Source organism: Bos mutus, chromosome 17 (genome assembly GCF_027580195.1).
Source record: "Bos mutus isolate GX-2022 chromosome 17, NWIPB_WYAK_1.1, whole genome shotgun sequence".
Lineage (NCBI taxonomy): Eukaryota > Metazoa > Chordata > Mammalia > Artiodactyla > Bovidae > Bos > Bos mutus.
The window spans coordinates 70,099,573-70,122,219 of NC_091633.1; positions in this window are offsets into that span (position 1 = coordinate 70,099,573).

Consider the following 22,647-nt stretch of genomic DNA (forward strand, 5'->3'; position numbering starts at 1 on the left):
CTGAGTGAATCCCTGGTAGCAATAAAGTTCACCAATCTGGGCATCTGGCCCAGCTGCAATGTGGAAAAGGTCCTTGCACTAAAGTAGAAATTATGTCCACAGGGAGTAGGCCACTCTATATACTTCTTCTTCTAAGATTGCTATGTTCTATATCTAGGTCTCAGGAGTAATCAACCTGAACATACATCTATATAGTGAGATCAGGGTTCTTGGCTAATACAGCAAGGAAAAATGGAAACTTTGCTTGTAAATAGCCAAGACAAGTCAATCACAGATAACAATCTGGGCTAGGCTTATTAGTATCCTTGGCCATAAAAAGTAATTGGGACCTGACATGCCCTCCTACCATTAAAATGATAAGAAACACTATAAAACTTGAAAAATATAAGCAAATGGTTTCATACACTGGACAACAAACAGCGCAAGACCAAGAAAAGGAAAAAAATGAAGTGAGCCCTATGAGCTCTCCAACTTGTCCCTGAAGGCACTTTCTGAAATATGGTGAGGAGAGAATTAAACAAAGCACAATATGACAGTCTCACTAAGTTGAGGTGACAGATATCAGATTTAGAAGAGGCTAAATCATTTGAAATTTGAACTGATGAGAAACTGAAACAGAAGGAAAGCAGAGGAATTGCTCCAGAAATCTGTAAGAGTTACCCTAGAGTCTCCTGGCGAATACTGAGCTACACATGCAGAGAATAAACCTCTGTAAAGCTGGTCAGAGAATGACTGAAGATCTGTAAGCTGAGTAATGATCATTGCTCTCACAGGGCTGGGAGATATTTGAGCTCCAGTATCTTTGTCTGGGTATAGCCTTGGTGGCTCAGATGGTGAAGAATCTGCCTGCAATGAAGAGAACCAGGTTCGAGCCCTGGGTCGGGAAGATTTCCTGGAGAAGGAAACAGCACCTCACTCCAGTATTCTTGCCTGGAGAATCCCATGGACAGAGTAGCCTGGTGGGCTACAGTCCATGGAGTCACATAGAGTCAGACACAACTGAGCAACTAAGCACACACACAAACCATGGTAGAGAGTCTTCATTGAATTTCCTGTGTATTCAATGGAGACCCCAGAAATATCATGCTTTAAGAGTGGAGCTAAACAACCCATAGTGGTGTTAAGATTACTTTTCACCTTCACTAACCAAGCCCCCCACCCCCCAAAAATGAGTTACATTGATCTGAAAGTAGCTAAAATGATCTGAAAGTCAGTATTAGTCACTCAGTCTTGTCCAACTCTTTGCAACCCCATGGATTGTACCCCACTGGGCTCCTCTGTCCATGGAATTCTCCAGGCAAGAGTACTGAAGTGGGTTGTCATTTCTTTCTCCGGGGGATTTTCCTGATCCAGAACTCAAATCAGGCTCTCCTGCATTGCAGTCAGATTCTTTATCACCATATGAGTTGTCAGGGAAGCCCAACACTAACTTAAGTGTCTACCAAAATGATTCAACTGTCTTTAAAAGACAATGAAACACAGACACAGAAAAAAGTAAACTTTGCTATGTCCAAAATTCAATACAAATTTACAAGACATGTAAGCCAGCAGAAAAAGAGACTCATATGTAAGAAAAATGTCAATTAATAGAAATATACCTTGAAATTATAGGGATGATGGGTTTTAGCTGGTTTTAAAAAGTGATTATATATATGCTTATAAATATGATAGAAATAAAAAATATAAAAAGATTATTTTATATAAAATCATTTTTATATAATGTATATAATTAAGAAATTAAAAAATCACATGGAACTTTTAGAGCTGAAAAAGATAATAGCTAAAATATTTTGTGGATAGGTTTAATGGAGCTTTTAAACACTGCTGAAGAAAAGATCAATGAACTTAAGACATAAAAATCAATAGAAACTATCCAAACTGATATATAAGAAGGAAGAAAAGACTGAAAAAATGAACAGGGTTTCAATGTCCCATGGTACAATAGTAAATAGTCTAAAACATGGGTAATTGAAATTCTGAATAGGGAAGGGAAAACTGGAAATACTTGACAAATTAATGAATGAAAATTTTCCAAATTTGATAAAACTATTAACTCACAGATTCAAGAATTCAACAAACACCAAGCATGATAAGCACACAAAAACCTTCATATGCCACATCATAATCAAATTGTTGAAAATCAGTGATGAAGAGAAAATCTTAAAATCAATCAGAAGAAACAAAATATGATTGCAGATCTCTTTCCAGAAAAAATTGCAATCCAGATGATGTGCAATGACATCTTTAAAGTGTTGAAAAAATTTCCTTTCAAACTAGAATTCTATATTCAGAGAAAATATATTTCAGAAGTTAAGGAAAATGAAATTCTATTCCAGACAAAGATGAGAAATTATCAGCATATTGGTACTATAGTTTCCACAGATAGGAAAATTATACTAGAGAGGGAATTGAATCCTATTGAAGGAATGAAAATGCTGGAAAAGGTGAATATGTGGTATATATACAGTTTTTTTTTTATTTTAAAAGTTTCTTCAAAATATAATTGATTTCTTAAAGAAAAAATAAATAGCAATTTATTAGACCCAGGGAACTGAGGAGGGTACACAAGACAGTTTTCACACAGCATAATTCTTAGTTCAAAGGAGGCTGTTGATCACTGTAAGACGGGATGAGTGTCATGATAGACAAGCACGGGGGGCACGGTTGATCCATCTTGCACAGAAACAAAAGGAGACTTCAGAATATCTCTTTGCATTTTCAATGTGGGGACAAAAAAAAAAAAGAAAACCACTATTATCTTCCAATGATCTCTAAAATTTAGCTCTTTGCCCTTTGAAGCCCAAACCTGAATTACTTGATATTTACATTAAATCATTCCTTAGCAACCACTCCATATATATGGAGAATTGCACAAAATTGCTTTAATAGAGCTGAAAATTTAACAAATCTCAGCTATATCAAAATATTATTATACAAACATATCTCAAAGATTTTTTAAAAATTAAATTTATAGTCACCACACATCATTTCAAAATGGCCAGTGATGTATTAGCGATTGTAAATTTTTCAAAATAATAAAAAAGAATACAACTTACACTAACAAATATTTGCTATGGTTGCTTACTGAACATATTGTAACAGGTTATTAGCCAGTACAGAGTAGCAGTTGGGAAGAAGGCTTTGTTAGGGATCCATGGTCAGACAATGTGTCAGGGATTCAGGGGTTCAGTTTTGCTGTTGTTGTTGTTTAGTCACTAAGTAATGTTGAACTCCTTTGTGACCCCTGTGAACCGGAGCCCTCTAGGCTTCTCTGTCCAGGGGATTTCCCAGGCAAGAATAATGAAGTGGGCTGCCATTTCTTTCTCTAGGGGGTCTTCCTGACCCAGGGATTGAACCTGGGTCAATCACCCAGATTTCCTGTCCATCACCAACTCCTATATTGCAGGCAGATTCTATACCACTGAGACACCCAGAAAGCCCACTCCAGATATATGAGAGACTTTAAGTAGACAAATTCATAGAGACAAAAGGTAGAATGGTAGATGCATGGGTACAGAGTTTCAGTCTGGGATGGTGAAAAATCTGGAAGCAGATCATGGTGATGGTAGCACAACAACATGAATGCAATAAATGCCCCTGAATTGTGCACTTAAAGTGGTTAAAATTATACATTTTATATTATGTCTATTTTATCACAGTAATATATATATATATGTATAAGCACTCATTTTTATTTAATATTAATAAACACCTACTATTAGAGTTGGCCAAATAAAAATACGAGACACTCAGAGAAATCTGAATGTCATAAAAATCAGTTTTTTAGTGTAAATGTGTAACTTGAATATATGGAACCTACTTATATTTAAAAAGTATTTGTTTTCTGAAACGGAGCATATTTATACCAAAAATATCATTGCTTATATGAAATTCAAATTTCATTGGGAATCCTGTAGTTCTACATGCCAAGCATCGAAAAATTCAGTTCAGTTCAGTCACACAATCGTGTCTGACTCTTTGGGACCCCATGGACTGCAGAGCACCAGGCTTTCCTGTCCATCACCAACCCCCAGAGCTTCCTCAATCTCATGGCCATCCAGTCGGTGATGTCATCCATCCTGTCAACTCATCTTCTGATGTCAGCTCATCCTCTATCATCCTCTTCTCCTCCTGCCTTCAATCTTTCCCAGCATCAGGGTCTTTTCCAGTGTCACAACAGGTGGTCAAAGTATTGGAGCTTCAGCTTCAACATCACTCCCTCCAATAAATATTCAGGACTGATTTCCTTTAGGATGGACTGGTTGGATCTCCTTGCAGTCCAAGACTCGCAAGAGTCTTCTCCAACACCACAGTTCAAAAGCATCTATTCTTTAATGCTCAGCTTTCCTTATGGTCCAACTCTCACATCTGTACATGACTACTGGAAAAACCGTGGCTTTGACTATATGGACATTTGCTGGTAAAATAATGTCCCTGCTTTTTAATAGGCTGTTTAAGTTGGTTATAGCTTTTCTTCCAAAGAGCAAGCATCTTTTAATTTCATGGCTGCAGTCACTGTCTTCAGTGATTTTGGAGCCCAAGAAAATAAAGTCTGTGACTGTTTCCATTGTTTCCCCTTCTATTTGCCACGAAGTAATGGGGCCAGATGCCATGATCTTTGTTTTTTGAATGTTTAGTGTTAAACCAGCTTTTTCAGTCTCCTCTCTCACTTTCATCAAGAGGCTCTTTAGTTCCTCTTCACTTTCTGCCACAAGGGTGGTGTCATCTGAATATCTGAGATTATCAATATTTCCCCCTGCAACTTTGATTCCAGCTTATGCCTCATCCAGTCTGGTATTTCTCATGATGTACTCTGCATACAAGTTAAATAAGCAAGGTGACAATATACAGCTTTGGCGTACTTCTTTCCCAATTTGGAACCAGTCTGGCATTCCATGTCCAGTTCTAACTGTTTCTTCTTGACTTGTGTACAGATTTTCCAGGACTCAAGTAAGGTAATCTGATATTCCCATCTCTTTAAGATTTACCATGGTTTGTTGTGATCTACACAGTCCCAGGTAACTCAGCTGGTAAAGAATCCACCTGCAATGTAGGAGACCATAGTTTGATTCCTTGGTCTGGAAGATCTGCTGGAGAAGAGATGAGCTACCCACTCCAGTATTCTTGGGCTTCCCTGGTGGCTCAGCTGGTAAAGAATCTAACTGTAAAACAGGAGACCTGGGTTTTGATCCCTGGGTTGGTAAGATCCCCTGGTGAAGGATCCAGTATTCTGGCCTGGAAAATTCCATGGACTGTATAGTCCATGGGGTAGCAAAGAGTTGGACACGACCGAGTGACTTTCACACAGTCAAAGGCTTTAGCATTAGTCAATGAAGCAGAAGTAGAAGTTTTTCTGGAACTCTTTTGCTTTCTCTATGATCCAGCGGATGTTGGCAATTTGATCTCTGGTTCCCCTGCCTTTTCTAAATCCAGCTTGAATATCTGGAAGTTCTCCATTGATGTACTGCTGAAGCCTATCTTGTAAAATTCTAGCATGTGAGATGAGTGCAACTGTGCAGTAGTTTGAACATTCTTTGGCAATTTCTTTCTTTGGTATTGGAATGAAGACTGACCTTTTCCAGTCCTGTGGCCACTCCTGGGTTTTCCAAATTTGCTGGCATATTGAGTGAAGCACTCAAGCAGCATTATCTTTTAGAATTTTAAATAATTCAGCTGGAATTCCATCACTTCCACTAGCTTCATTTCTAGTGATGCTTCCTAAGGTCCACTTGACTTTGCACTCCAGGATGTTTTCCTCTGTTTCTTTGCATTGATCACTTAGGAAGACTTTCTTATCTCTCCTTGCTATTCTTTGGAACTCAAATGGATATATTTTTCCTTTTCTCCTTTGCCTTTTGCTTTTCTTCCTTTCTCAGCTATTTGTAAGTCTTCCTCACACAACCATTTTGCCTTTTGCATTTCTTCCTCTTGGGTATGGTTTTGATCACTGCCTTCTGTACAATGCTATGAACCTCTGTCCATAGTTCTTCAGGCACTCTATCAGATCTAATCCCTTGAATGTGTTTGTCACTTCCACTGTATAATCGTAAGGAATTTGATTTAGGTCATACCTGAATGGTCCAATGGTTTTCCCTACTTTCTTCAATTTAATTCTGAATTTTGCAATAAGCAGTTCATAATCAGAGCCATAGTCAGTTCCTGGTCTTGTTTATGTTGACTGTAAAGAGCTTCTCCAGCTTCAGATACAAAGAATATAATCAATCTGATTTTGGTACTGACCATCTGGTTATGTCCATGAACTTACTATTTATCAGATATTATGCTAGAGGCTGAAATATGTGGGGTATGAGATAGAATTCTGGCATTTGGGTAGTTTTGTTAAGTTGTGGTGATGCTTAGCCATATTAACAATATGAATTCTGTCTTTATACTGGAGAAGGCAATGGCAACCAAATGTTATTAAATATAACAGTGACACAGCTTCAAAAATTCTTGAAGTTTTAATTTTTAAGTGATTAGGAAAAAGAAAGCTAACAATTAAAAAAAAAAAAAAAAAACAAGAAAAGATCTATGAATTCATTTCCAGTTTTTCCAGTGTTTACTTGTAGCATTTTCAGTGTTGTGTAATTTTTTTCTCGTTCTTATTTAAAAAATACAATTAAAAGGAAACATTTTAAAGCTTATTTCTTTATAAGAAAAACAGAATAAGTTATGCTTCTAACCTTATTTTTGAATTTTAAAGTTTGTATTTATGATGTGTGTGTGTATATATATATATATATATTTAGTTAAAAAATGACAGACTCCACTCTTGTTCAGCTGGTAATACCACTAATCTCTTGCCCGTGTATAATTTCTACTTCCTGCAACCTATCCCTGATGGATTAATCTTCTTAGTACAAGCTCTGATATTGTTCCTTCCTCCCCTAGATTTTCAGTGGTTCCTATTTTAGAATAATACATGAATTCTTTGGCTTGGGTCTCAAGTTTCTTCAAAGTTCATTCCTTTTCTCACCTCACTTTACTTTCCCATTCTTTTCTCACTCCTCTAGTGAACTCTATCTTCAGGACACTGAATGATTTTCCCTTCAGTGTGTTTCCATCCTTTGACCTCTGCCAAGACTCTGCCTGTTCTCCAGCTCAGTTTTTTCCTTGAATCTTTTCCATTTTAACATAGTGAGTTAAAGTGGTTTTTGCTTTGTTTGCTTTGTTTTCCTGAGACCTACTGAAAGGTACCTTACTTGCAACCTAATGCACATATATATGTACATAAAACAACAAAGAAGCAAAATTTTCCTGAAAATGTTATCCCTTACTTTGAGTCATAGAAAACTTCTTTTTGATTGTTTTGTGTTCTTTCCTTTATCATTCCATATCACTAAAAGAAAATGCTAATCTCATCCCACTAAATTGATTTCTTGACCCAGTTATGGGTTACTGTTCTATTCTCCAGTTGGAAACACTACCTTAATGCCTATCTAAAATGTCCCCTCCTATACGAAGACGTTTATCCCCCTAATCAGAAACAGCTTTTCTTTTCTTTCTACGCTGATAAGGGCTTTCACTACTTGATGCACTTAATTAACACAAAATCTGACATTATAGCTATGTGTGTCCATTTTATGCCTTCTTGTAAGATTGCAAACTTCCCAAGAGTAAGGCTAATATTTTATTTATTTTGTGTCCTATTTGATACAATATTCTAGAGTCTCATAGGAAGTTAATCAAATGAAAGAAAGCAGATATTAATCTTTATATGACTCATCTAGTCTACTCTGAAAGACTTGCCTCCTCTTCAGCTGTATCTGATTTAGGGGCATGATGACAAAATTTATTAAGGTGTTCTCTATTATCTGTAATCACTTAGTGCTGCTCTTGAGTAATTCATCCAGGCACTGCCAATTCTTACAGAGCATCCAATGCTAGGTCATATTTCTATGTTTGTTCCTTAAATGGGGTAGTACTTCTTATAGTACTTCTGAATCTGATCTGATGCAGGGTGAGGCTGAGAAATCCAATCCTAGTTTTATAGCAGGTAGGAGGAGTCCTGGTATATTAATATCTTCAATCTCTCTTATTAGAACAAAATAATTAAAGGTATGTTAATAATAGGGGAAAATGAAAAGAAAAGCAAACCACTAGAACAGAGAATACATTTTTCAGAAAAGTAGTACTCAATAATATGAAAACATTCAAAGGGGGAAATCCTTTAAATATTGTTTTAAAAAAAACTTCAAAGAGGATACCCAAGTCATGCAACTGTTTTTTAACATGAAAATCTTCAAAGAATACATTTCTCATGCAAAGCTTAAAATTCCCAAAGGGGGCTCCCTCTGAAGTAAAACACTTTGAAGGTGAAATCTCTTCAATTATATGAGTTTTTTCAAAGAGAAAACCTTTTCCAAATTTTTTTTAAGCCAGGGACATTCTTTAAGGAGAAATTATTTCTGAAGTAGCAAAATTGCCTTTTCAGTGATGTGTGTAGTTTCAGATTCCTCCAGGTGAAGCTTTTAAAAATAATGAAAATAAAATACGACCAGTAATATAGTCTACATTAAGTTTGGCAAGAGAAAGTAAGTTCTTGTCAACAATGTCTGTAATATACTTCATTTTAATGTTATTTAAAATGTAAATGCCTTAAGATTGTTAGATATATTGATTTAATTAAAATAAGGGAAACAAAATGATTTTTTCCTAGGATCTTCCTTTTGGTTCAAAAAGGTAGCAAGAAGAAGCTTATTATGTGTGGTTAGACTTAATTTCTAAGTTTTATACTTAATGTAACCTTTGATGTGATATTACCAGCAGTTTCTCTTCAACTACCTATTGTAAAGCTAATTTTGCAGGTTGCTATGACATCTGAAGAGAAAAATTGCCAGACGTTTTGGGTCAGATCCATTGCCCAGAGAACTCAGTATTCTGTTAGTCATACCGGATGACATGGTTTTGTTGCCTGGCCATTTATATGTTTATTCATCAACAAATACTTATTGCATTTACAATATGCCATTTATTATACTCTGTCATTACTCATGACATCAATATAAGAAACTTGGATGTTTGCCCACCAAATAGTCTCTTTCTCATTTTCTTTTCTCCAGAAGTTTCTGAGATTAGTCACTAGAAGGACCAAAAGAGGGGCAGGTGTTTTCACCCTCACAATTAATTTAGGTCTTGACCTCCAAGGTCAAACTGGAGGTCAAGCTTGACCTCAAGCTGGACTAGGCATCCAACTTATCTTTGTATCTCTAGTGCGTGTATTCCATTGCTTTGGTAAACAAAAGAACTATGTACCAGGATTTCTAGGCTTAGAACAACCCAATACTCGCACCAGTTTGACAGGTGTTGTGTGTGATACAAAATATTCACTTTGTTTTGTAAAATAGCAGCATCATTTGGAATACAAAAATTAATGGACTAGCATACTTCACCTCTGTGAGGTTCTGCCTCCAAATCTATATACTTAGTCTAATCATGACACAGTAGATGTATTCAAATTAAAAGAGTCTATAGAATTATTGACCACAAATCTTCACAAGTGTCTGTTAGTCAAGATCATGAAGAAACAAGGAAAAGTCCAAGAAATTATAACAGTTTAGAAGGGGACTAAGGAATCATTATAAATGCGAAATGGTATTCTGGGATGAATTCTGGAACAAAAAATGATGCTGTAGAAAGATTAGTAAAATACAAGTACAATACAATTAGTAGTACAGTATCAATGTTAATTTCCATGTGTTGACAAATGTTTCATGGTTGTATAAGATGTCAGCATTAGGGGAAAGTGGGTGAAGGGTACGTGGGGACTCTATGTACTATCTTTACAACTCTTCTTTAAAACAAAAATTGTTTCATAATAAATAATTGAAAAATATATCAGTGCAGCTGTGATGTAGGGGAAGAAGCAAATTTAAGAGTGATATTTAAATACTTGAGGTCCGGTAAATGCCACCTTAGTTCATGCTCTGTTCTGAGAAGTGAATCAGCTTTTATGTGAATTTCATAGAAAATTGAATTGCATTGTCAACTTGTCCTTGAACCCTACAGCTGACTAGAAGAGCTTGTAGGACACCTGATAAACAAAAGACATCTATGTTTGGCCCAAAGGTAGATTCCAATGCACTATCTCTGGATTGGAAAGAAATTTTTTTTTCTCCTGGTTCTACTTCCAAATAATTAATTCAACAAATATTCACTGATGCAAAGAGGTCTCAGATAGTGAACTGGATGCTGAATGTACAAAACCCAATTCAATATGGTTCTTGCTCCCAAGTGTCTTACAGTCTCCTAGGGGAGGCAGGCCTATACATTCAATACACAGTTATTGTTTGAGCACCTACTCTATGCAAGCCACTATTCTTGGTGCTTGTGATGCAACAGCAGAACACATCTACAAAGATACCTGCCCTGAAGGAGATGATATTCTCTTAGGAGTGGTTTTGGGGAAGACAGCTGATTTACAATCAGGGAAATATATTAGTAAATGATGAATCTTCTGATTTAAACCCAGGATTTGTCTTTGTCAGAGGGTTTTGGAGGCAGGTATGGCTGGCCTGTGTCATAATTTCCCCTCACTTTAAGTGCTTGCATTATGACTCATCTCCACTTGTACATGGTCAAGCAGAGACACTGAGTGTCATAATAACGATATAATCATGATTACACATCCTCCAAAGGACACTTTAAAACATTATTTACTTAATTTTGGCTGTGCTGGGTCTTTCTTGCTGTGTGGGCTTTTCTCTAGTTTCGGCAAGAGGGAGCTACTCCCTAGTTGCAGTGCTCAGGCTTCTCATTGAGAAGGCTTCTCTCATTGCAGAGCACAGTCTCTAGACTGCATGGGCTCAGTAGTTGTGGGTACCAGGCTCTGGAGTACAGACTCAATAGTTGTAGCACTCAGACTTAGCTGCTCCGCGGCATGTCGGATCTTCCCAGATCAGGGATTGAACCCATGTCTCCTGCCTTGGCAGGTGGATTCTTACCTCTGAGCCACCAGGGAAGCCCCAAAAGGCATATTTGTTGGGGCAAGGAAAACTAACTTTGTACCTATGAAGTAGAAACTGTAATATGACTGGAACCAAGGAACTTGTAACCTTAATGGGTCTTTGTAATGATTTCCTCTACAGGCCAGCGAGTCCCACACCCATTTCAAGCAACACTATCTAGCCTCTCCATTTATTCTCATTTACATTCAGTATTTTCAACACCATTTTTATTCTTTTTCTAGATGATCTCCAGGTCCATTGAGTCAATGATGTCATCCAACCATCTCATCCTCTGTCGCCCCCTTCTCCTCCTGCCCACAAATTCCCAGAATAAGGGTCTTTTCCAATGAGTTGGCTCTTTGCATCAGACTGCCAGAGTATTGGAGCTTCAGCTTCAGCATCAGTCCTTCCAATGAATAATCAGGGCTGATTTTCTTTAGGATTGACTGGTTTGATCTCCTCGCTGTTCAAGGGACTCTCAAGAGTCTTCTCCAGCACCACAGTTTGAAAGTATCAATTCTTCAGGGCTCAGCCTTCTTTAAGGTCCAACTCTCACATCCATACATGACTCCTGGGAAAAGTCTTAGCTTTGCCTATACAGACTGTTGTAGGCAAAGTGATGTCTGTGCTTTTAAATATGCTAAGTTTGTCACAGCTTTTCTTCCAAGGAGCAAGCATCTTTTAATTTCTTGGCTACAGTCACCATCTGTAGTGATTCCAGAGTCCAAGAAAATGAAATCTGATACTGTTTCCACTTTTTCCCCATCTATTTGCCATGAAGGATTAGGACCAGATACCATGATTTCATTTTTTTGAATGTTGAGTTTTAAGCCAGTTTTTTCACTCTCCTCTTTCATCTTCATTAAGAGGCTCTTCAGTTCCTCTTCACTTTCTGCCATTAGAGTGATATCATATGCATATCTGAGGTTGTTGATATTTCTCCCACAATCTCGATTCCAGTTTATGAGTCACCCAGCCCAGCATTTTGTATGATGTATTCTGAATATAAGTTAAATAAGCAAGGTGACAATATACAGCCTTGATGTAATCCTTTCCCAGTTTTGAACCAGTCCATTTTTCCATGTCCAGTTCTAACTGTTCCTTCTTGTCCTGCTTCTCAGAAGGCAGATAACGTGGTCTGGTATTTCAGTCTCTAAGAATATTCCAGTTTGTTGTGATCCACACAGTCAAAAGCTTTAGCATAGTCAATGAATCAGAAGTCCATGATATTTTTTTAATTCCCTTAATTTTTCTATGATCCTGCATATGTTGGCATTTGATCTCTGGATCATCTGTCTTTTCCAGATCTAGCTTGTACATCTAGAAGTTCTCAGTTCATGTACTACTAAAGCCTAGATTGAAGGATTTTGAGCATAATCTTGCCAGCATTTGAAATGAGTGTATGATTTTACTGTACAATGATTTGAACATTCTTTGGCATTGCCTTTCTTTGGGATTAGAAAGGTATATACATAGAATATTATTCAATGATAAAAAGGAATGAAATATTAATAAATGAGGCAACATGACTGACACTTGAAAGCATTAAAGAATGATGCCTGGTCCTAAAAGGACACATATTGCATGTATCCATTTACTGAAATGTTGAGAATTAGATAAATCAGTAGAGACTAAAGAGTAATTAGTGGTTGCTTAGGGCTTGGAGGAGAGGAAAGGGTGTTGTGACTGCTAGTGGGTCTAGGGTTTCTTTCCAGGGTGATAAAAATGTTCTGAAATTTTATTGTGTTTATTGCACAGTTCTATGTATGAATAACCAGTGAATTGTACACTTTTAAAAGATAAATTGTACAATATGCTAGAGTTCAATAAATTTGTTGTTAAAACAAAATTTGTTCTTGGGATTTGGATTCAGATTCGGGTGGCCTCAGATGATTCACGTACTGTGGGAAGTGTGAGGTACCAGCCATGCTATTGCATCTTCAGAAGATTGTTGACAAAATGCAAATATAGTATCTGGGAAGGGTATAACAATAAGAATATGCTTTCCCACAGACAACATATTCAAAAGAAGACATCACTGTGCTTATCAAAGTCCATAGTCAAAGTCTATAGTCAAAACTATGGTTTTTCCAGTAGTCATGTATAGATGTGAAAGTTGGACCATAAAGAAGGCTGAGTGCTGAAGAATTGATGCTTTTGAATTGTGGTCTTGGAGAAGACTCTTGAGAATCCCTTGGATTTCAGTTTAGTTCAGTTCAGTCGTGCAGTCGTGTCCAACTCTTTGTGACCCCATGGACTGTAGCACATCAGTCCTCCCTGTCCATCACCAACTCCTGGAGTTTACTCTAACTCATGCCCATTGAGTTGGTGGTGCCATCCAACCATCTCATCCTCTGTCGTCCCCTTATCCTCCTGCCTTCAATCTTTCCCAGCATCAGGGTCTTTTCTAAGGTGTCAGTTTTTCACATCAGGTGGCCAAAGTATCGGAGTTTCAGCTTCAACAATCAATCCTTCCAATGAATACTCAGAACTGATTTCCTGAATTCAGTTGGACTGATTTCCCTTGGACTTAAAGGAGATCAAACCAGTTAATGCTAAAGGAAATCAGCCTTGAATATTCACTTGAAGGAATGATGCTGAAGCTGAAGCTCCAATACTTTGGCCATCTGATCAAAGAGACAATTCATTGGAAAAGATCTTGATGCTGGGAAAGACTGAAGGCAAAAGGAGAAGTGGGTGGCAAAGGATGAGATGGTTAGATAGTATCACTGACTCAACGGACATAAATTTGAGCAAACTCTATAAGATAGTGGAGTACAAAGTAACCTGTCATGCTGCAGTCCACTGTATCACAAAGAGTTGGACACAACTTAGCAACTGAACAACAACTCCCAATGATATAGTACTTCCCAAGTGGCTCAGTAGTAAAGAATCTGCCTGCCAATGCAGGACACTCAGGAAACACGTGTTCAATCCCTGGGTCAGGAAAATCTCCTTGGAGAAGTGCATGGCAACCCACTTCAATATTCTTGCCTAGAAAATCTCATGGCCAGAGGAGACAGGGGGCTACAGTCCATCGGTTTGCAGAGTCAAACATGACTGAGCGACTGAACAATCTCACAGATGTGGGTCAAATCCTCAGAGGTTATTTTATCATCTGTCTTGTGCGCTCTGAAAGACTGAAACCTAATCATGAGAATTTTAGCACCAAGAAAGTGGAATAGTTAAGATAAGTGGCTGATGATGGGAGGTAGGAAAAGAATCCTGTAAGGGACACTTAGGGGAAAGGACTCTGGGCAGACGGAGGTAAGTGAGACCCACTGTTCTAGATTAACACTGGCTCCATCTGCCTTTCCACTTAAATATCAGGGTAAATATAATAGCTCACGTATATTAGGCACTTACTTTGTAGCTGCCAGTATTCTGAGTGCTTTTTAGTGTAGTAACTTCTTTTTTCCTTAAAAAAATGAGATTGATACAATGATTATTTCAATACTACAAAAGAGGAAACTAAGGCACAGAGTCCCAAATCACGTAACTAATGGAGTAAAGAGCCTGAATTCAAACTTTGCAGTCTTGCTTCAGAACTTTGTAACTACCACACTAAGGGAATCACCAGCCAAGGCAGATGGTGGAAGGAAAGCTGCCTTATCTGTGTCTTCTAGAGGCTATGACAAGGCTGTGCAGAACTTCAGAGAAGCTGGGTAACACATGTGGCAGAGGAAGTAAATATTAGACTTGGATTTGGACCATCTTGAGATTAAAACCACAGCAGAGATTTCAGATTCTCATGATTCCTGAAGGTTCTTGGATTTATAATTGGTCTGGGAAAGAAAATCTGTCTTTTCAGTCCAGTCCTTAGAGCTGAGAGATCTCCCTTGCAGACTGAGGATAGGTCTCCTAGTAAGTCAGTCTAGTTTTAATTAATTGACATTAAAAAATAATTTTTCTTAGAAAATTATGTTATTATGTTTTGTGGGAAAAAAAGCTGGCAGAAGTTAGTTTGTAGCATACTCAGTCAATGAAGCTTTCAGTTCCACCTCAGGGCAATGGCCTAGCACATCTTTCTGAAGCCTAGCTATGGCGGCAGCTGTCACATGGGGGAAGAGGTTCTGAAAAGTTCACCTACCTGGAGGGCTCACATCAAATTACAACATCACTCTTCAGTCAGGTGGGTTTCATCTTTTACGTCTCTGTTATGTTCAGTTCAATGGCAGGAGGGAAGAGGAGAAATGATTTGATTTTGATTTCAGCTTGCTCTGATTAGTGGGTGGAAGACTTTTTCTGAATGTGCCATTATGATGGCTGGCAGATGTCTTCTTAATATTTGTACCGGAATTTAGAAATTTCAGAAAGTGTTCAATGACTTTCTGGTAACTGTGGGATTTCATGGCTTCTGAATGTGCTAATTTAACATTTGTTTAGTTTGGATGGTCTTGTTTTGAAATTGTAGCAAAGATGGCTCTGAGGATCATTTTGAAGGAGAGTTATTTTGAATGTAGTGACAAGCTCATAAATTATAGGTCATAACTGTGACCAGTGGATCATCAATTTTTTTTCTTCTTCTGGACAGACTAGATTCTGCGTATTTATAGCAGATTTTAATGCTGTTAATTTAAATAATGAGAAATGCCTGTGCTCTTGTTTCTACCTTCAGAGGCTCTGAAACATAAGCAAAAGTAGGCTAAGCTAGAAAATTAGAACCAGAGGTCTTAGCACCATTTTAAACTGGTGGATTCTTTTACCCCAGTCTCTTTCTGTTTCTTTAAAACTGGTACATTTCTGTTCTAGGCAAGATAGATTTAAACTGATTGATATCTGGGGATATAATTGAGGAATAATTGAGGAAATTATTTTTCTAGGAATTTTTTTAATTAGGTTTTATATTTTCTTCGTTGGCTAGATTCATAAATCAATAGGTGTAAATAGTTTAAAAATAGTATGTGACCCTCTCTGCTGCTCTCCTAGGGAAACCTAGCCAGGTTTCTCGCTCCCTTTCTCTTCTGAATATATAATTAAGTATCCTTGAAGATTTGTGTTCCTTTGATTCAAGCCTTTTTTATGCTGCTTTGGCCCAGTTCTTTCAGGGATATTCAAGATTTACTCTCAAAAGAAGATAAGAGTCCTACTTTATCAACCATGCCTGAGTCACATACTCCAACTCAGCTTTCACCAAAAGGCCTTGCTTTGACAATGTCTGAAATGGGCTCATGCATGCATGCATGCATGCTAAGTCACTTCAGCCATGTTCAACTCTGCAACCCTATGGACTGTAGCCTGCCAGGCTCCTCTGTCCATAGAATTCTCCAGGAAAGAATACTTGAGTAGGTTGCCAGGCCCTCCTCCAGGAGATCTTCCCAACCCAGGGATAGGAGCTGCATCTCTTAAGTCTCTTGCGTTGGCAGGCGGGTGATGCAGTCTCTTGCATTACCACTCATGCAACCTGGGAAGCCACACTTATATATAAATAACTGCTTCCGTACAGGATTAGTTCTTCTTTTCCAGAGTTCTCCAGTGAAAGTCACACAGTCATGTCTGACTTTTTGCAACCCCATGGACTTCTCTAGGCCAGAATACTGGAGTGGGTAGCCCTTTCCCTTCTCCAGGGGATCTTCCCAATCCGGAGATTGAAAGCAGGTCTCCCGCATTGCAGGCAGATTCTTTACCAGCTAAGTCATAAGAGAAGCCCAGGAATACTGGAGTGAGTAGCCTATCCCTTCTCTAATGGGTTTTCCTAATCCAGGAATTGAACCAGTGTCTCCTGCATTACAGGTGGATTCTTTACCGACTGAGCTATCAGCGAAGAGTTCGCTAGGACAGAGGCTAATAGCTCAAGACTTGGATATTCCTGATCATTATATTCTCAAGATAAAACAAAGACATTTTTAGGTGTTTCACTGCATGTTTACCTGACTAGTGCTTTTGCTCTGTTACAATGGGCAGCACATTAACTTAATAATCCTGATTCTATTCAATTCAAGCTCTGCCTCTTACTCCTTTGGTGACACTGGCCTTTAATTTCCTCATTTGTAAAATAAAGGAGAGCTAGATTCTTTCAGGTTCACCTTTAATCTTTAACTTTTTATGATAATAAAAATGTCTCTGTAGTGAACTCAGACCAAACTCACTTATGTAGCAAATTTATTTTTATTTTTAATATTTTTTTTTCTAAATTCCTTTTGCATCTTGATCTACCACTCTCTCCCTCTCCACCATCCTTCCCCCCACCACACATACTTCATATCAGTGAATTAAATACATTTTCTGTGAAGGGAGAAAAAATTTACATGACATAAAATGTCTATGGGGAAATGGAAGAAAACACCCAGAGTAAAACAGGTCTACCATATTTAGGAGGCCTTTTAAAAAGCAGTTTCAAGCCAAACATCCTAGTGTCAGAAAAAGCAGATAAAGCAGTTTCTAATATGCCTCATTTATAGCTCTTTTACATAACCAAGGGTATCATGTTTTTAAAAAGAATGAGCCATGCCAAACTCTGAAAGGAGCTTAATGTTTCTGTGAATAAAATAATTAAAATGAAGATTCACATCAATGACTTAATCTGGGCCATTGCTTTATGAAGAAGTTCAGAGAGAAGGATTTATTCAGAAGGCCCATGGAGAGGATAGTAAAAAATAAAAATACAGCCTGGCTTTGGAGGAGGAGGTTACACAGTCACATAGGACAGCTGCTGAGTCCAAGCTGGATCAATGGCTCTGGAATCACAAGCCAAATGGATAAGAGAAGAACTAGATGGAGAAAAGGAGAGCAAAATCTGAGATACAAAGTGTAGTATTGTTAGGGGAAGGACACTGACTGGAACCGCCCACCCTGGCCAGACACCATAGTAACCATTTCCATGAGTTGTTTTATGACAGGAGGTCCTGCTAAGGAACATGGGACTAATAAGCCACCAACCACCAACCTGAAGAGTTTGGGAAAGGTCAAAAGGAGACAGCACATGTCCAACCACCTCCCAGAATCCTTCTCTCTGGCATCCATCTTGGCTGAACAAGGCATGCACCACCAGGAAGGACTCTGAGTCAGAATGATTGGGTAAGGACAACCCGGAAACGAATCCCATCACCATAAAACCCGAGACTGCAAGCCATTTGACAGAGCTGTTCTCCTGGGTTCTCTTACCCTACTGCTTTCCACCTGGGTGCCCTTTCCCACTAAAATCTCTTGCTTTGTCAGCACATGTGTTTCCTCGGACAATTCATTTCTGAGTGTTAGACAAAAGCCCAGTTTTGGGCCATGGAAGGGGTCCCCCTACCTGCAACAGTATCTCAGAATGAGTATATGAACCTCAACTTCAATGGAATGTAGCTGAAGAGGAGAGCTTGCTCGTGTGCAGCACCTGTGAAAGAACAGAGCAACACATGAGATGGAGATAAAGCACGCGCTCTGTGAGGGCCTCTGGTGTAGTCTCTTTTGATCTTAACTCTGGAACTTTCATAAGACCTGGGTTCAATCCCCAGGTCAGGAAGATCCCCTGGAGAAGGAAATGGCAACACACACTCTTGCCTGGAAAATTCCATGGATGGAGGGGACTGGTAGGCTACAGTCCATGGCATCTCAAAGAGTCGGACACAACTGAGCAACTTCACTGTTCACTGGAACTTTCAAGGGATTTTCCACATGGCTCTAGTGGTAAAGAATCTGCCTGCCAATGCAGAAGATGCCCTGGAGAAAGAAATGCTGACCTACTCCATTATTCTTGTTTGGAAAACTCCATGGATAGAAGAGCTTGGCAGTCCATAGGATTGCAAAACACTTGGACATGACTGAGCATGCACCCATCCACCAATCTTCAAACTTTCAGGGATGAGAAGGGGTTGTGTTGTTTGTGCAGATGTTCAAAATTACCTTCATATCCTTGAGGATTGGAGAAGGAAATGGCAACCCACTCCAGTATTCTTGCCTGGAGAATTCCAGGGACAGAGAATCCCAGAGGGTTACAGTCCATGGGGTAGTAAAGAGTTCAGTTCAGTTCAGTTCAGTTCAGTCGCTCAGTCCTGTCTAACTCTTTGTGACCCCATGAATTGAAGCATGCCAGGCCTCCCTGTCCATCACCAACTCCCAGAGTTCACTCAAACTCACATCCATCGAGTCGGTGATGCCATCAAGCTATCTCATCCTCTGTCGTCCCCTTCTCCTCCTGCCCCCAATCCCTCCCAGCATCAGAGTCTTTTCTGATGAGTCAGCTCTTCGCATGAGGTGGCCAAAGTATTGGAGTTTCAGCTTTAGCATCATCCCTTCCAAAGAACACCCAGGACTGATCTCCTTTAGAATGGACTGGTTGGATCTCCTTGCAGTCCAAGGGACTCTCAAGAGTCTTCTCCAACACCACAGTTCAAAAGCATCAATTCTTTGGCGTTCAGCTTTCTTCACAGCCCAACTCTCACATCCATACATGACTACTGGAGAAACCATAGCCTTGGCTAGAAGGACCTTTGTTGGCAAAGTAATGTCTCTGCTTTTGAATATGCTATCTAGGTTGGTCATCACTTTCCTTCCAAGGAGTAAGCGTCTTTTAATTTCATGGCTGCAATCACCATCTGCAGTGATTTTGGAGCCCCCCAAAATAAAGTCTGATATTGTTTCCACTGTTTCCCCATCTATTTCCCATGAAGTGATGGGACCAGATGCCATGATCTTCATTTTTTGAATGTTGAGCTTTAAGCCAACTTTTTAACTCTCCACTTTCACTTTCATCAAGAGGCTTTTTAGTTCCTCTTCACTTTCTGCCATAAGGGTGGTGTCATCTGCATATCTGAGGTTATTGATACTTATCCTGGCAATCTTGATTCCAGCTTGTGCTTCTTCCAGCCCAGCGTCTCTCATGATGTACTCTGCATAGAAGTTAAATAAGCAGAGTGACAATATACAGCCTGGACATACTCCTTTTCCTATTTGGAACCAGTCTGTTGTTCCATGTCCAGTTGTAACTGTTGCTTCCTGACCTGCATATAGGTTTCTCAATAGGCAGGTCAGGTGGTTTGGTATTCCCATCTCTTTCAGAATTTTCCACAGTTTATTATGATCCACACAGTCAAAGGCTTTGGCATAGTCAACAAAGAAGAAATAGATGTTTTTCTGGAACTCTCTTGGTTTTTCAATGATCCAGCAGATGTTGGAAATGACTAAATGAACAACACTTTCTTCATCCTTGAGGAAATATCTTTTATTCTACAAATCCTTGTTTGAATGTAGTTTACAATCTCTGTTGAGTATGTGGTGCTTTGTGATTTTGCTGCATCACTTCATGTAAAAGAAAGGGGGAAAGGACAGTGAGAGTGATGAAGAGCAAGTCAAATGCATCACCAAATTTTATCATCATTCCAGAGGAAGTTCTACTTCATGCACAAATGTCTTGGCATATATTATTCATGGAGTCACCAAATGAAAACAATGAAATGTTAAACACATGATAATTACTTTTAATCTTTCATGGATTTTGTCTGCCAATTCTAATTATCTGGAGAATTTAGGAGATTTGTAACTAAAGCCAGTAGAATGTTGATTTTTAAAACAAATTTTTATCTCTACTGTTAGGATACCATCCTCCATATCTTTCAAAGTTCCAATGTGTTTTGTGACAGAAGCAGTAATTGCCCTCCTATTCTGAGCTACCTTTTAGTGTTTGTATATCAAACAGCTGTGAAAAGATAGTGTCTTTCTCCAAAACAAAGAGCAGGAATGCTAATTGTCAACTAACAACAACAACAAAAATCCCTCTAAGCAAAGAGTAAGCATGCATACCACCAATTACAGAAGATTAAGTTTCTTCTGGGCTTCCCAGGTGCTTCAGTGGTAAAGAATTCACCTGCAGGTGCAGGAATTTGATCCCTGGGTCAGGAAGATCTCCTGGAGAAGGAAATGGCAGCCCACTCTAATATTATTGCCTGGGAAATCCTAGGACACAGGAGCTGCTGGGCTACAGTCCACGGGTTGCAAAGAGTCAGATATGACTTAGCAACTAAACAACAACAACAAAAAGATTCTTCTGCTTTAGTGCAAACTACTTTGTGGGCAGCTGTCTCTGGGGCTTATTCATGTCTCCCTGTGGGACTTGGGACAAGAGGAAAAATGCAAATATGCTGATTTTTATGCCCTTTGATATGCTGTGAGTAATAAAGTCCTTTGTCTTTGACCCAGTAATCTTGTGCCTTCCACCAGCACCAATGAGCTGCTAATGAGTTGTGCCTAACTTGTTATCTTTTAAATCCCGTAACATTTCAGAAAATTAACAGTTCTTGATGAGGGGGTGCTGAGGATGAGATATTGACAGAGATATATAACTAAGAACAATCCCAACCTTCTCTTCTCTTTCACTTCAATAAATCAGAGTTAGGCCAGGAAAATATGTAATCCAATTTTTTATGAGCTTAAAAATTTCTTGTCTAGAAGCAAAAGTAAAATTTGGATTTGTAAAATGTTTAGAACTTATATTGCTTTCTGTGGCAATTATTATGCATGAATGGGGTTTGTGCGGACATGAGTGACCAATATTGAAAGTGGAAATAGGTAGAACTGACACATTCAAAAAACATTTTAGTCTCAGGGAGCATCTGAATAGCAATATAAATAAGTAAAAGAAATTCTCTGGGGCTAGATCCTTATCTAAATCTCAGTTTTATCTACTGCTGCTGCTGCTGCATCGCTTCAGTTGTGTCCGACTCTGTGCGACCCCATAGACGGCAGCCAACCAGGCTTCCCCTCCCTGGGATTCTCCAGGCAAGAACACTGCAGTGGGTTGCCATTTCCTTCTCCAATGCAGGAAAGTGAAAAGTGAAAGTGAAGTCACTCAGTCGTGTCTGACTCTAGCCACCCCATGAACTGCAGCCTACCAGGCTCCTCCATCCATGGGATTTTCTAGGCAAAAGTACTGGAGTGGGGTGCCATTGCCTTCTCCGAGTTTTATCTACTATATGATAGCTAAACTTACACTGATGTTTGGGCTTCCCTGGTAGCTCAGTTGGTAAAGAATCCATTGCAGTGAAGGAGACACTGGTTCGATCCCTGGGTCAGGAAGATCCCCTGGAGAAGGGATAGGCTACCCACTCCAGTATTCTTGCCTGGAGAATACCATGGACAGAGGAACCTGGTGGGCTATGGTCTGTTGGGGTTGCAAAGAGTCAAACATGACTAAGCACAGCTCAATGATATTCATTAAATTGAAATTAAAAAAAAAAGTCATTTTGCTTAACTCATGGCCAGTACACATTTAAACATATACAAAATTTGTCATCTTGATTGATGGAAAAAAACTGGTTTATGGAGAGAGAGGGAGAAATGGTATTGTATAAGGATGGCAGAAGGTTGGAAAAATGCAACTTTGGGGAAGGGCTTCAGGACAAATATGATTTGACAAAAAGAATAATCAAGTTTCCCAAATAACATGAAACTCCTCTGACCATTATTATCACTTAACAATAGGAGGAAGAGGGTTATGCCATAAATAAACACTATTTATAGATATGGATCGGAGAAGGCAATGGCAGCCCACTCCAGTACTCTTGCCTGGAAAATCCCATGGACAGAGGAGTCTGGTGGGCTGCAGTCCATGGGGTTGCTAAGAGTCTGACACGACTGAGTGACTTCACTTTCACTTTTCACTTTCATGCACTGAAGAAGGCAATGGCAACCCACTCCATTGTTCTTGCCTGGAGAATCCCAGGGACAGGGGAGCCTGGTGGGCTGCAGTCCATGGGGTCACACAGAGTCGGACACGACT